This window comes from Amphiura filiformis, chromosome 10 (genome assembly GCF_039555335.1).
Source record: "Amphiura filiformis chromosome 10, Afil_fr2py, whole genome shotgun sequence".
Taxonomy (NCBI): domain Eukaryota; kingdom Metazoa; phylum Echinodermata; class Ophiuroidea; order Amphilepidida; family Amphiuridae; genus Amphiura; species Amphiura filiformis.
This window is the reverse complement of record NC_092637.1, coordinates 56,385,328-56,396,667: the sequence shown is the minus strand read 5'-3', so window position 1 is coordinate 56,396,667 and position 11,340 is coordinate 56,385,328. Positions and strand designations below refer to the sequence as shown.

The following is an 11,340-nucleotide window of genomic DNA, read 5'->3' as shown; positions in this document are numbered from 1 at the left end:
CTGTATTACCTTAGGAAACGTATTTAAAAGCAACACAGACTTTGATTTGTGGTAGATACTTAAATTATAAATAAAGGTATTACACTGGATAGCTAAAGCAATCACGCTCTATACCCTGTACATTGCCATGCGCATGCTACATAACATGTTTTCTGGATGCTGTTTTCATGTGTATTTCAGTTCCACATGGTGCTCCATCAGTACCACGTTGTCGTATGCTACACAAAACATTATATCAACACTTTCCCGCTTTTTGGACGTTCGGCTTTCGCTCGTCAATAGTTATATTGGCGGCAAGCAAGACACCATATAACCAGTATAATTTGTTTGGATCGTGGCCGACCATGTCATAATTATATCTTATTTGTCTTTCTGCCTTATACTTTCGTGACCAATCTTGTATCACTATTTGTTAGTGCGTGTCTAAATGGCTAATAGACTTATTAATGCTGAGTGACTGAGGTGGAATGGACGATGTTTACGTGAAGAAGAACGGAACTGGTTTAAAGACTCGCGCAAAGCTGGGATTGAGGACTCATATTGTGTTTCATTAGGCCATCATCGACTTAGGAAAGAATAAAACAAGTTGTGTCAATGCAGGAAAAGCAACATACTCTGATCAACAAAGTTAATTTCAGATACTTTCTGACGAAAAACGTGTCTCGTCAGGAAGTAGATTTACCGGTAGCAGACGATTTTCAATTTTGAGCAAACGATTTTCAACAGACAATTTTCAATTTTGAGCAGGCGATTTTCAATTTGAAGCAGACGATTTTCGATTTTGAGCAGACGATTTTCAATTTTGAGCAGACGATTTTCAATTTTGAGCAGACAATTTTCAATTTTGAGTAGACGATCTTCAATTTTGAGTAGACGATCTTCAATTTTGAGCAGACGATTGTCAATTTGGAGCAGACAATTTTCTATTTTGAGCAGACGATTTTCAATTTTGAGCAGACGATTGTCAATTTTGAGCAGAAAACTTGGCGCTCATTTAATCATCAAAATATCTTTGAAACATCGCATCAACGAAGTTTGAGATTGTCATTTTTTAATACATGTTGACATCAAGTGTGACATCAAAAAGCTATTTGATGTCGTCAATTACGCTACTTTTTGTTTGACAAGCATATTACTGCACCTCTACACATTGATGGACGTTAACAATGTATAAGTCATCAACGGTACCCAGACTACACTACGTTATCTCCGTTGCTCTTTAAAACAAGGTGAGTGGTTTACGTATTTTGCCCGCATTTTGCTTTGTGCTAATGTTGTGAATGTATCTTATACATCCTGTATATGATTATACACGTACATTGTTATATTATTTATACAAATTGTCTAGCGTTTCCAAAAGCAGAGAGTAAACAATTTAAACGTTGCTATTTTCTTTAGAATCGTATGTGTGTATGTTATAAAAACTTGTTACGGCGTATCCTTGTTCAAAAATACTCCCCAGCTCATTAAAATACAATTTAGGTTTATATACCCCTAAATGAGAACATATTTTTCTTAAGTATGCAGGTTTTGATACAGCTAAATCTCGCACAGGTGAAAAAGTACTTAAACTCCAAAATTGGTGATTTATATAAGTCACTCTAAATTGGGTGATTTGTATTGCTTAAATGTTGAAATGCACTGAAACTATTCACCGGTCTTACCCACCACACACATGCACGTCAGCTTTGATTTACTCAAATGAAATACATTAAAAATGTCTTTTGTTTCAGTAATAAAATTCACAAGTTTCAGGAGTTTCAAAAATCTGGAATGAGCGTATAATGATAGTATGTCCCATAAACAATGTTTTTCTGGTACAAAGAATGAATCAAATGTATAGAATTTTTAAATATCTTAGCATAGCGATATACTTATTAAAATAATATGTGTACATCCATATCAAAACGATGCACTTGTTGGCTGCTACATGTGTCTCTTTTCATGTAATAGTTAGGAATATATACCAGACTCATCTCAAGTGGAGGTCACTTCCAATCATCCCCAAGTCATAGGTTTAATTTAAATGTTCTCTGTATTCCTAAACCATGTGATTTGGGATGATTTGAAGTGACTTCCGCTTGAGATGAGGCTGGTATTTCTTCCTAGGTATTATGTGAAATGAGACACATGTAGCAGCCGACAAGTGCATCGTTTTGATATGGATATACACATATAAGAAATTTGTTGCGTACTTTCATTTGATACACTGGACCGTGTACACACATATCGTATGTGTGGTTGTTTTTTTTTTTTTTGCAGAAGAAGCAGTTTGTGCTTCAGAAAATGGAAACTATTTTTGGACCTGCCAAAATTTGAGTAGGAACAACAATTACATAAACCTTTTTATAGAATTAATTTTAAAATCTAGTAATTGATGATTCGGTGTTGCTGTTGCCTGAAAGAACACCGTAATATGCATTTGCGATCGTGTGGCATTTTAATACAGTTTATTTTTCAGTGCAAAAAGACTACACCAACGATATAATGGTCTCGTATTTGCATGACGATTTGTTTATTCATGTCTTTGTGTTTCATTTTGTGCTTGTTTCCCAAGTAAATTAATTATTCAGGAATATAACCGTGGAGTTTACTACAGCTCACCCATTTGTTTTTAAAACGCATAATCTAGTATTGTCATACAATCATAATTACAATGTTTGATATGGATATGCGAAGTTGCTGTCTTTTTGAATATGTGTCTACTTGGTCTAGCCGTTTGCAATCATCATGATCATTAAAGCCAAATTCTTAAACACTTAAGAAAGTTCCTGCAATCGTATTGGTTCTTAGTCGTGTGATATGAGACGATATCACAAACTTTTAAAAGCGCATGCGTGTCGACGCGATACCCGTACTATCACACTTTAGCATGCTTCTTAGCGATGGATAGGTGTTTTGGGATTCGCTTCGTAGCGTGGAGTATGTACCTATTTTGCATAATGAAATATGCGCAGTGTATATTTCTGCGTTGTACAGCTACCTTGCAATTATCAGGTACCTATTCAACCTATTTAGAGTTTGGGTTAGGGTTTAGGGTTAGGGTTCGTTATTGATCATAGATTCATTGATAATATACTAGCAATAGTATATCGTGTGTATGCACTTTATTCCGTAAACATAAGGTTTGATAAATAACCGGTTTTCTGGCATATTTGTATAGCGTCTCGACTATAGATCCATAGGTTGCTGGTTCGAGCCCCGGTAGATACTTGGTAGACTTTTAAATCTAACATGTTTCGTTTCTTTTTGTTAAGAGGAAATAAAAGCAAGTATCTTCAACGTAACCCTAGTAAGCATTTCGTTAGGTGTGAAAAGGCACGCTTCGTAGCGCTTGATAGGTACCTAATCGTGAAAGTGTGACAAGAGGGCTGGTACGCGTCATTTGATCCAATCGGATGTGCATAAGAACAAGGAGACTGATCGATGCTAAGCCCTATGTAATTCCTTGTAAAATGACCAATATTTGGTATACTTAATATATTTATGAAGTGGTCAACTCGTTGTCGCTCGTGTTATGTGAGATGGTAGATGCACGACAGCGGCTAAAAACTATACCTTTATTCTCTATAACGTCCGACGTTCAAGCGGGCGATTTGCCGTTGTTTCAACGTCACGTTTCCGTTTGTCAGCTGAAGGGAAAATGTCAGAACTTTAGAACCAAGTATGCTAGACCTTTGGTGATTATGATAGGCTAATGTTTGTATAAAATAATGATTATAATAACTCCATTTTCAAAAATGCCTCCTTTGGGCCCCCATGGACCAGATCGTGTGACATATGTATGTGCAAAATCTTATTTTGGAGAGCGTATTAATACTTCAAAACAATCCTTTTTTCACGGCATAATCATGATGAAACACTAAATAGCGAGAATAAAAATCAATGATCAGTGCATGCTTGTATTGTAATTACTTTAGCTAAAGTGTTTTAATACAATAAGCGTTGATACCTTCCTGCACGCCGGAAGTCCTTGCTTACGTCAGGTAATACAAAAAATATATACCGTAATCCTGTACAGCTGATTTAGAATACGCGCAAATACAAGAGAAAGTCTTCAACAAGCGTGAACGCGTGAATGCCATTCAAGCGTGAACACGTGATACCATTCAAGCGTGCGGATAGGTTACATTGGCAGAACGCACCCCAACGTATTCACGCTCCTCCACATAGTGCTGTCTAATCTTACATAGACACAACTACCACCAACATGATATACCCATGATATTAACACGCTGCAGACTGCATCAAATTGTCGTTCTCTGCTAGTATTTTGCTAAATATCTGTTTTTTCCTAACGCACAGATAAATACACTTGAATTTACTAGACTTAAAAAAATGCAATTGGTCATTCCAGGGAGATGCAATGGTGCATTTGAAAAAAGCAGGCTTTATCTGAAACACCCAGAATGGATATACTAAAGACTACACACAAAGTAACGGATCTGTTATACGCAAATAGCGTCAGAACTAAGCATTCTGTTCAAACTATTTTAACATAGATAGAAGGATGATATTTACGCGCATTTTGATACCCCCATTTGTCCAATATCGTTCAATATTAACAACACATCAGTGTTTTTAAGGAAAATTACACCAATTTTGAAGTTGCAGCTATTTGTATTGATTTGAAGTCAGCGCGAAGATAAATTGAGTGTTTTACGTGTCAGGATTCTTGTGCAATAACCATTGATCGCTGTAAACTGCAACTTTTAACTTCGGGTATTTTCCTATTCTGTGGAAACAATTTATAATTAGTTCTGAAGCTATAGGCGTGTTTATAACAGCTGCGTTACTTTTTGTGCATACTTTAGTGGAATAAACAATTTTGATGCAGCCTGTAATTTGGTTTATGCACGTTCTTCGAGTCTCTATCTTCAAAGACACTTTATGTAACACTACTTTAAGAAAATACAATGCGGTTAAGTAATGTTGACTTCCCTGTCGCAGATCCGCTGTGTTAAATACCTTTCCGTATGTATAATGCAACATCACTCATATGGATTTGCCAAAGTTTATCATGTAATGGAACACCAGACAACATACCATTACTTTAAGTGCGAAAAAATAACAGGGATATGGGTAATGCATAAAGAAGCGAAGATTTCCAATTGTGTTTTCCGCACTACCAAAACTAAGGTGTCAAAAATAACGCTAAATATTCTGTTGTGCTCTGACAAAGAAAATAATTATCGAAGCTGATCTGTCGTGTTATGTGGCAATGCGTAATGCAATTAAAATAATCCAGATGGATTTGTTAAAAGAGTGAAAAAAACAAACACCGACAGCATCTATCCTTACTCGTGTGAGTTTATTTTTATGTATTTTAAATGTGTGGAAAGGTCTCACCGACTATTGCTGAAACTATTTGAGGTTGATAATTTGTGATAAAACTAATGTTCTTATTATCTGAACTCCACTGAATGGTTACACTGGCTTACCCGGCAAATAAAAGTAATAACATAAAAAATAACAGTGCAAATACTATATAGCCTACTTACAAACAGGTGTTTTCTTATTTAATCTTCAAATGAATTAGATGCTGTTCCAGAAAATATAGCACGTTTTCGACATTATTCGCCAAAAAATTAAAAAAAGGATTACCTGAAAATGCTTAAATATCGAATTATAGAAAAGGGTATAAAAACGATTTCTTAACATTCTAAAACATCTACATCTATTGTTGACAACTTATTCAACATCTCTTCCTATACCTTTGTACAGGAGCCAACCGTTGTTAATCCGTGATGAACCCACACTTTTACTGTAGCGTATACGCGAACGCGATTGAGACTACGCGTTACGCGAGTGCGCGTAAAATTCGTCATACCTGGAACCTTTGTGCGTATGCCAGCTTACAAGTTTAATTCAGTATTTTTCAGGTAGCGGCTAAACATTGCCGTTTTATTCTGTAGTTTTATTGCTGATATCAAAAGAGAAATCATCGAAGTTTTTGTAAGGCTGAGTGGTAATGATTAACTGACATTCCTCGTAAAATAATCGTGAATTATACGATATTTAGCTTCTTTTCGTTGTTGAACGCGTCTGAGCGCGTCTGCGTGAGTTTACTTGCTCGGGCAGCTACAGCTGCCCTCGCGAAGTAAACCACGCAAACGACGCGGCCGCATCGTTGTTAAACGGTGATGAACAACGGTGAAACATGATTGAATCCCTAACTGGAAAATAGTTTAACATAATATAAAATAAGTGTTAAGAATTATTTTACAAGAGCGTTGTGATAACACTTGATAACAAATGATCTTACAGTTATGGTACATATGGTACACTAACTGGTTTGAAATACTAAGTATTGCAAGGCAAAAGTTGTGTAACAGCTTTAGAAAAGGACCCTTGATCTGATCAATGCATGTATTATTTGTGACTAAATAAAAACCACTCTGTGCCGGGATCCTACGTGTGCAAAACATCTACTTTGTCACAATCGTGCTCCATGAAGACAATCTCAACCGGAATCTCAAATATTTTAAAGTTTAAAGCAGAATGACCACCCTTTTACATTATCTTGTCTCGGCTTTTCATCGATTTTCAGAAGTAAATGGATTTGATGGACATAGTGGCCGTTTGACAAAATAACACTAATGTAAATCAGAATGTCACGAATTTTTACGATGACCTGTATTAAGATAACATTGTTTAAAATCAATACCACGGGCAACGGCTCGTTTGGCTCGGGTAAATCCATCACTAAATGACGGGGTTCTTTTTTTGTCTAACCAATATTTTTCTTTTTGACATATTTTTAGCTCTTAACCCTAAAACTACGAAGGCGTGGGTTGTACCCCCGACGATTTGTTATCTGTCCTAAAAAAAAACCCGAACCCGTTTACGCCCAACAAACTTAAGCCCCAGCACCTTACCCGGCGTTAGAACCTGCCATCAAAGATAACCATAAGGGGGGGGGGGTGAAGCCCCAATGATTTTGATTTCGCTCTTGTGAAATTATATCAAGAACTACTCACTTTTTACTTGCTATAGTTAGGTGAAAATAGTCATTTCCTTTTATATTTAGCAGAAAATTTGGTGAAAATCGCATTTTGTAGAATTTTGTACACAGCCAGAATTTCCCAAATTTGCATGTGCGCCCTCACATTATGACGTCATAGCGACATTATGTGATGAATGTTTGTGCTTATTTTCGTATCACTAGATAGAAGAGACCTATAAATGTTCATTGGTACCAAATATAACGGTATGTGACTTTAAGGGGGGGGGGGTCGCAACAACCACCCTCTTCGTAGTTAGTGTAATAAAGTATGGCTCAGTAGTTCTAGGGTTAAAAGATTTACTTCCGTGACTCCACGGTGACGATATTATCAGTTTGTCTAACAACCTGGAGCAGTGTCTGTAAACAATAGGCCTTCATGATTTTAGATTAGATTATATATGACAATGGAATATAACTTTGTTTCAAACAAAGCGTATCTTAGCAGACAAAAGAAGACTCATGTAGTCGTCGGTCCCAGCCAGACAAGATTGTAGCCAGATAGTGGTACATTCAATGCCACGAGATTGGTAAGAGTGTAATAACTAGCTGCAGTATATTCCCAAATGGCCGGGGATCCACATGCGTTCATCAGGCGTAGGGAATCTTAGCCTGACTGACTGGAAAGATTATAATATGGTTTTGAAAAGCGTATCTAAATAACGTTTTACCCAAAGTAGAATTATCCTCCACAAGTGTTTGATTACTGAATATCTTTTAATATACGGATTCCAATGAGAGTGATTTGATAGATAATACAAAAAAACTACAGTTAACGGTTGTAGAAATGAGCGCGATTAATTGAAATTGAGCGCAATACGCGGATTTAGGGTTTCTCTGCCGGAAGTCAATTAAGTGCCAAATTCCTTCCCACAATGCAATATGCGTATTGCATAACAAAGAATATTGATTAACCTCCGAACTGTATCTATTGTTATGCAAAACGCTTATTGCATTGTGGGAAGGAATTTCGGCACAAATTGACTTCCGGTAGAGAAACCCTAAATCCGCGTATTATTTAAAATTAGATAACATGATAACACACTCGAAAATAGCCTCGGTTCGAGTATATCCAGTCGCCAGTGGTGCTGCTTGTTGAGGTAGGTGGACAACACTTACAGAGATTAGAATAACAATAAATCGAAGTCAAAAAAGAAAAATGAAAGAAAAAAATAAATAGACCAGCAAGCAAAAAAAATCCTACCGCCCTAACGCCTCGAACCGAGGCTAACTCGAAAATAAACCCCAACAAAACATGGTAATAGGAGTCAATGACATTGTCAACATATGCAGCGTCATTTGCTGCGTACAGAGATATGTTTTAATATGTATAGACCATGTAAAATGCTCTCCAAAGTAAGAAGTCAGCATAGTCTGTTTTTAATCATTGACACACGCTGACCTCCACTTATTACAGGTGAGTGGATTTATGGCTTAGGTTATTCAATTTCACTCCGCACAAGCCACGATTTTAAGCTGTAACTTAAGCTGTAACATATATCAATGTTTCCTTCATCGGATTTGTATTAACACAAATTAGGTGTCATTTGCAGTTTAAATATGTGACATGATCTGATCCATGGGGGCCAAAGGCGGCAAGTTTGAAACTGAGATAAAGGTAAAAATATGGAGTAAAAAACCAATAAAATACATAAGAAAATAGACATCAAAAATCTTCATAACTTTTGAACCAAGTATGCCAGACCTTTGGTGTTTCCACTAAATGATAGCCTATTGTAAATATAATGTAATAATTATGGTATGGACCAGATCGTGTCGCATTATGTTCATTTCAGTTATATTGTTTCAAATTTTCACGTTTTTGAAACTATTCAAGAAATCTTCTTCAATAAGCAATTTTCCGACATATGACTTATTTCCTTTGATCGCGTCACATAATCCCCTGGTGTTGATCCCCGCTCATTGTTTACCTATTCTCCTATCGTCAGTGTCGTTTGTAGGTAGGAACCTCCTCATTGTTTACACAAAGATAAATCTTTTGAATTCGCAGCGGCTTTAGTGGAAGCTTTTGAAAGCTGTGCACATGAATATAACACCACAAATTTCAATTTAAGACATTATTTATTGCAGTTCTATGGATAGCAACCTTTCAATCCTATATTGTGTGATTACGATTTTTAGTATCTTGGAAGCATTGTAATGGTTTGTATGACTATTTTACACAACGCTTTAAAGATTTCAAAAAAAAAAAAAAAAAAAACTCAGAAAAATACCATGTAAGCAAAATGGTGTGTTGTGTCTTTGTGAATAGTGATACTGTAAAGCAGTGTGTTTTTTCAGCTCGATTTTAACGACTCGTGCATGTGTGACCTTTCGTTAGCAAATTGTATTGTGTTCAGCTCTCCCATCCCTCCTTCCGTTCCGTATGTGCGTCATGGTATGTTCCATGCCTACATTCATTCTATATTCTTATCATAAGAATTTCATACCGCCCTTATCCCAACGAGCATTCTTCTTTAAAGTCATATGTTACTTAAAGTGAAGGAGGCAGGTCTTTCCGTAATATCACAGAAGATAAGAGTATTATTCCAAAAGCGATAAAGGAGATTGAGACATTATAATGTAGGCCGCATCGAATTGCAATTTAAGGCAGATGTACCATCTATAGTTAAAAGGTAGTAACTGTTTTGTTATTTCATTTAATTTACTGCGAGTTGCGATTCAGAGCATCAATACACTTGTGGAACAAAACGTGTTATTACAGCGATACTTGAATAACGTTCTTCCACCGGGGACAAGTTTTACCGTCACCTAGCATACATAATCAAAATATGGTAGTTCACAATATTTCATATCTTTTTCAATTTCTTCTTCTCTATTAAAATGATTTGATACACTAAGCGGGTTTTACTTTAGTCGGTGGTTCTAGAAAATTAAGGAGATTGTGTTAGCCGAGCTCAAATTAGGCATGTAGTGTTTAGAAGCCGCTGACTAAGTTAAACAAAAGAGTTGTCGACATGGTGTCATTGTTAATAAACTAGATAGATTGCCGTTAAATGTACGTACATGCAGGGGCGTAGCCAGCTTTTTGGTCAGGGGGGGCAAAATAAAAATTTTGGGGCACAGACGAAAAAAGTTGCAGTTGCATCATACAATACATAGATCTTCGAACTTCCCGAAAAGGGCCTTATTGGGATGATGTGCGCGCGTAGCGCCAAAAAAAATGGTATTTTACACTATTTTCGCCCATTATCCGGCTAAAAGGGTTTTATTGTGCGCGTAGCGCGAACAAATTTTGTATTTTACTCTATTTTGGCCCTGAATTTTGCTAGAAAAGGGGCTCCTTACCCTTTTTCTTTTCCTTTGCCCTCCTGATTTTCTCTTTCATTTCTTGTCAGAGGGCACTTTTTCTTTCATTTTTTTGTCAGGGGGGCACTCTATTCAGCTATTGTCGAAATTTCGATGTGTACCAAAATACAGTTTAATAGTATCATAACAATAAAACTAACAAATAAATGTGCCAAAATGGAAACTAAAACAATGCTGAGCATACTAGCTAGAGTAATGTTTAGTTTTACTAGGCTCACCTTCTTGGATAGAACATCCAATGTGCTGATTATTTCTCAGAATGTCTTTGACGTTTCTTTCAGGTCATTTAGGGCAAGTAACCTTCATATATTGGACACAATGCGTCTCTATTGTCTCATCAGCATCGGTACTTGCACGAAAAAGACAAAACATTTGACAGACGTTGTATACATTGTATATCAGTAGTTTATCCACTCGTGACATTAAGTTGGCTTTCAAATGTTTATATGTGGTGTGATCAAGCAAAGTCAATCTAAAATCGGTCATTATTCAATTTTCATTGAATTAGGATAACCAAATCAAAAGGTATGAGCAGTTAAAGACGTTCCAGAACAATACAACACATATAGTGCTTTACAACTTCCCAAAGTCCCAAGGAGCTTTTACAAAGATACATAAACAAAAACCAACCATTATCTATGAATATACATCATTAAGCTAAACATTAGTTTTCCTCGTGCATAAGCAAGTTTTCAGAGATAGTTTAAAGTGATTTACAAAATGACTTCTGTGACCAGCAATGTAACTAGAAATAAGAGCATGTTGGCCCAAGTAGAAACTTGTCATTGTTTTTCACGAACACGCATGTTTTTGATTGATGTCATAGTAGATATCTCTCCATCGGGTTAATGCTCTTTTTGTTCATCTAAATAATCATATAAAGCACTTTAAGTGCTTTCGTAATTTGCTTTATTAGCATTTGTTTGTTCCAAGGACATTTGCAATTGCAAATGTATTGTTTTATTTATTTTGTTAGATATTCAAACGAATATTCAGTGTTATACATC

At 36.2% G+C, this 11,340-nt stretch overlaps 1 protein-coding gene across 2 annotated transcripts in view; it reads left to right on the top strand.

Moving 5' to 3' along the window:
• Positions 1-1,033: 1,033 nt before the first annotated feature.
• LOC140163051 (uncharacterized) overlaps positions 1,034-11,340 on the top strand; it is a 396,194-nt gene continuing 385,887 nt past the window's right edge. For both annotated transcript variants that reach the window (XM_072186409.1, XM_072186408.1), the window contains exon 1: positions 1,034-1,229. The gene's annotated coding sequence lies outside the window, so the exon portion shown is untranslated. The remainder of the gene's footprint in view (positions 1,230-11,340) is intronic.